This window comes from Protopterus annectens, chromosome 1.part2, assembly GCF_019279795.1.
Source record: "Protopterus annectens isolate FY-2018-M chromosome 1.part2, PAN1.0, whole genome shotgun sequence".
Taxonomy (NCBI): Eukaryota; Metazoa; Chordata; order Ceratodontiformes; family Protopteridae; genus Protopterus; species Protopterus annectens.
In genome coordinates, this window is record NC_056727.1 from 30140239 (window position 1) to 30145415 (window position 5177).

The window sequence follows — 5177 nt, forward strand, 5'->3', positions numbered from 1 at the left end:
GTTTACGAAAATATTCTTCTTCAACCCCCTCCCTTAAGTTTCAAGAACTTACTTGTGATGATTTATAATTTTTTGTGAGAAGCCCATAGTTCCTTTTTGAATGAGATTCCCTCCCATAAAAGAATCAATAGACCAACACCCTTTTATTTCTATAGGTATTCCCAGGACTTCATTTCTACATATCCATTGAATGAGCTTCCTAGGACAGTGTATGTGTGTGTGTGTGTGTCTCTCTCTCTCTTTCCACCTTATTAAATCAATTAAAATGCCAACAGTACTCAGTATTCTTAGTGGTAAACTTCAAATCCTAATCTTCATATTCTTGCCGTTATATTCTAGAGATTTGGCTTGCAGTTTCTGTTCTTGTCTTCTTCATTTGTCTTCTTTTTCAGGCAAAACCTCCAAAAATAGGCATAGGCACTCAAAAGTTACATCACACATGCTCAGTTTAAAAGATGTGCTTTCCAGTGTATGCAATAGATCTGAATCTCAACCATCTGAAATCCTCAATTCACTGTTGTGTCTGAAAAAGAAATAATAATAACAATAAAAATAAACAAAAACAATACCCGTTTCTCAGACAAAACTGTATTTAGTATGAAAACAGAAATTTAGTGACTAATACTATGAGTAAGGCAAATAATTCATTAGAAAATTTAAATAATTAATGTTCTTTAGTCAATCATTCTTGTATAACTCATTTTCAGTTAACAAGTCCACTTCTACAAAATTTTAGATGGAAAAATACAATCAAATGGTAATGTAGCTTGTAAACATTTTACCACTCAGTTATTGCCTGCCATATCTTTAACCTTGGGTGGGAGTTTATGATTCCCTTCTGTGATAGGGGTGATACTGTGATGTGGGCACTGTCTCATAAGACCAACTTTAGGAAAATATTTTTATTATTGACTTGAAACCTGACCTTTGGCAAGCAATTATTTAAAGATAGTTGGCTGACCAATTGATACAATCTTCAGAAATATTAAACTGTATGGAGTCAGAAGGAATAGACATTTCTACTTATTTCTGAAAATACATTCATAGTGTATTATTTACAAAACCAAGTAGTTGAGCTAGTCCACTTTCCTTTTTCACCTAGTGCCCAGGCCACAAGGCACAAATAATACTTGCATACACATAATTGTATGTATTTATTTTCAATTTGTTAACAAGATAAGTGGCCTGATTGACAAACCCTTTTCAGCCACAACCCCAATCCATAAGGGCACAGACATAAAATTGTAATAGTGATAAATTCCATTAAATAAAAATGAATAATAATAATTAATACATTAATAGGAATACATAGCTGAAGAAGAAATACACTAAGACTATGGGTTTTACCTATTGTCCTGAAAACCGAGGCAGGTAGATTGATTTATTAGATGTTATTTTAGTTTAACTTTAAGTGTGGTAAGCATTTCATGACTAACCTCAGCTGTTAGGTGGTTCTGTGTGGAGTGGAAACTTATTTCTCCTGTGGTAGTTTTGAATTGAACCTTAACAAGTGAGATGGCCTCATCTTTGTTATCCCTGAGGAAATAGGTTTGTTCTCTAATCTACAATTTTGATTTCTAGGGAGTACAGTGCCTTAACATTATCAGTTTATAAAAGGATTGTGCTCAGTAGTATGTCTGCTCCACAGTGAACATGTAACCAATTGAGTCCATTTAGAAGTTTGAAGTCAATGAATGCAGGCATCTGCCTGGACTGTGGATCTATAGATTTTATTTTCAGCAATCTACAATTTATGAGTGTTGCAGCTGGACTACATTGATTGTTGAGGCAAGCCATATTTGATTTCAGGGATTAGTGCAAGTCAAGAACGGGGGGGGGGGGGTGTAGATGGAATACTGTACATAGTTCACAATTAAGTATTTAAACAGAGAAAAATACCACTAGAAATCTTACAGAGACTTCTGACAAAGGCATCTTTGTATTGTTACAAAGATGTAATAGCAGTTCCTTAACCCTCAGCCTCCTGAAACTGATTTATTTTAGTTCCAGTATCTATTAAACAGTTGCACTTATTGCAAGATATCGAATGACTGTTAACTTTTTGTTTTGAATAATGACACTTTCTATTCATTATTTAATCTGTAGATGATAATTGCATAAATAATAACAAACATAACAGGTATAAAAAGTATTGTATTTACTTTTCCTGGCAGCAGTATCAGGGAACAGGTTGCTACATAAATCTAGCCATTCTTTGCAGAAGTAACACAATGCATTAAATGAAAAAGCCATAAACTGTATATTTAATATTTAATTGTTGGGGGAATTTATTCCTATATTTCTTGTAAAAGGGCACTTGTTCCAGGCAAAGTCCATTTGTAAACTTCCTCTCATATATAGAAAGGTGCAGACTGTTTTTATTTTATATCATTTTATTTTAACTAAAGAGATTGAACATTGATTCCAGTGGACCATTTTCAGGCTCAGAATGTGAGAGTCATCAGAAAAAAGATACAGTTTTATTTAATGACAGCATGTACACTGTGGCACAGCATGTTTTTCAAGCAAGCAACAGTATAACTAAAAGTATAACTGCAAACAAAAGTACAACTAAATAAATTCAGCAACCACGGTCATACACTTGCAAGCACATAAATCCTCAATCCAGTTTTTTTTGGAGGGGGGGGGCTGCTGTAGCGCTCAAAACAAATTAAAATTGCATGGGTATTCTTAAACAACGAGAGCAAACAGTTTACCCCCCCCCCCAAAAAAAAGCTCTAAACAAATTGAAATTTCATGGTAATTTTAAACAACCGGAGCAAACAGTTTACCCCCCCCCAAAAAAAAAAAGATGTTACTTAATTGCTTCTAAAAGGGTATAAGTGATATATTTCCTCATATTCCCTAATGACTAACTTCCAGATTAAACATTACTTTGTACTCTGCATCAGTCGGTGACTTTGTAACCCTATGTCATCTGTATTAAACATGTATCAGGTTGTTTCATTTATATACAGTAGAACTGTGTGCTATACAATGCGTTTTATGACTTGCTTATATTTTGCGCCTCCACCTCATAAATACACACAGCATGACCAAAGAAACTCCCCTCTCAAGAACTGCATGCGCACTGTAGCGCGCGCCCGCGTACACACACACACACACACACACACACGCACACACATAAACGATTGTATTTTGTGTAACAATAATAAAAAACAAACGCAGAAGACAAGCTATGCTGCTTTGTAGAAGTAGATGCAGATTTTTTTTCCTATCCATTTTTCCTAGCCAGTTTATCACCTCAGCGATGAAGCTCAGTGTCTAATTAACACCTTTTTACAAGCAGGAAAGAACAGTAATTTATTGCTCCGCATTGTACGGCTGCTGTCACCCAGGGAGCAAGAGCAGTTTCTCCCCATCAGTGCATGGCGATCCCTACAGGTAACATGCCAGAACTAGGCTGCTGGGATCCCATACTTGGAAGTGTCCTGATTAAAAAAAAATACAGCAAAAGATAACCAGCAGTTGCACACAAAATTTAGCAGCTCTAGCATACTGTGCTGCATATGTGCGTTATGTGTATGTGAGTGTATATGTATATATATATATATAATAAATTAGTATTTGCTGTATCGGTAGCTTCAGATCAGCACAGGTCTCATAAAGCATAGTGTTGCCGGATAAAAAACAAATACTCTCCATCTTTAGACGTTTGTAGAACGCTGATACCCAGTATCCCTTCTGCCTCACCTTTTCCTTCTTTCAAATATCACAATAAAATAAAACCTAACAGTCAATGATGCAAAATATAATCACTGGAATCAAGCCACCAGATGCAATACTAGAAGGCTTGAAGTGGTTTCCAGACTGCTGACCATTTTGTTCTCCAATCCATGTATCTGCCGTAGGTGCCATCTTTCTGTACTCTGTGATCTCACCATCTTCGTTTCTCCCAATCTGGCACTTTGTGGTTTAGCTGTACAAAAGCATTTGGCATTCAAGTCATTCGGGAACTTGAATCATAAAGCGTAGACTTGTTACTCTTGGGGACGCTGGGGATGACCGTCATTTAGAGCCTGTTATGGTGACCAGTATTATTTTAACCCCCTAGCAGCCAACTCTTCCTGAAGGATGCACCTTGACACCTGATATATCGCCGGGCTATCTTTTCAGTGACGGTCAGAACGTAATAATAAACTTAACGGGTGAGGGTCGTCCTTTTGTTTTATTTTATTATTTTTTTATTTGACCGCCCCTCCGTATATCTTATTAAAAATGAAACATCATTGTAACAAGGTTTAGAATTCCAAATAACTGCCTTTTTACTGATTCATTTTGAAATGCAGTATTACTCCTAGAAAAATAAGCCCGGTAGCCGTGTCCTTTCATAGCTATGAAGAAAAAAAAAACAACCACAATTATCTTTTGCTGGTCAATCAAATCATCAATCACAACAGATGCACTAAGACAGACCTACTACTGGTGAGACCTAGTACCTTGAGCCTTATAAAATGCATAGTGGGAGCTGCAAGATACCACAACCAGGTTAATTTACTTTTTTCTTCTAATAATAAACAAGAGCCCTTCAGCAATGAAAAGCAGCAATGATCCATCCCTGCACTAGCAACGGTTACCTTTCCAGCATCGCTGGTGCTCCTTTTCTCTTTACCTATTAAGGATGCTGCACACAGACAGAATCTAAGCCTTTTTTCGCTCCTCTCAATGTCATCCATTTATATTGTTTCCTTCAGTTGTTCGATAAAGGAAGGTCGATCTGCTACCTGTCCGAAGCTCTTCCTTACTGTCTCTACAGGATGGGATGGAGCAGAAAAAAGGCAAAACGAATTCCGCTGTATGTTTGCAAATAAAAAAAAAAGAGATGTGCTGCGCTCAGGTTGCCTCGCGTAAGGTCTGTGCCGAAAAAGAACGAGAGAGCGAGAGCAGGCAGGAGACGATGGTCACGTGAGCCCAGTATCTGTCCATCTCGAGAACGGGGCGGGTCGGTGCGCTGCAGCAAGGCAGAGCTGAAGCATCTTCGCATTCGTGCACTCATCACCGTCCCAAACGCAAGCGTTTCTTCAGTAGGTCTTCTCCCATTGGAATACATCGAGATGCATTAGAGCGATTTGGTCAGCATGTTGGAAAGCATCCCATACTATATCGTTGAGAGAAGGGAGTATCTCGTGGATGCAAGCATTACATGGTCTTCAATT

At 37.4% G+C, this 5177-nt stretch overlaps 1 protein-coding gene across 14 annotated transcripts in view; it reads right to left on the minus strand.

The window, feature by feature from the left end:
- NRXN1 (neurexin 1) overlaps positions 1 to 4886 on the minus strand; it is a 4168553-nt gene extending 4163667 nt beyond the window's left edge. For 13 of the 14 annotated variants that reach the window (XM_044054802.1, XM_044054867.1, XM_044054861.1 and 10 more), the window contains exons 1-2: positions 4599 to 4886; positions 1 to 523 (exon numbers count right to left, since the gene is read on the minus strand). The exon at positions 1 to 523 is cut by the window's left edge and continues 857 nt beyond it. The gene's annotated coding sequence lies outside the window, so the exon portion shown is untranslated. The remainder of the gene's footprint in view (positions 524 to 4598) is intronic. The other variant, XM_044054788.1, reaches the window with a different exon arrangement.
- Positions 4887 to 5177: the final 291 nt, after the last annotated feature.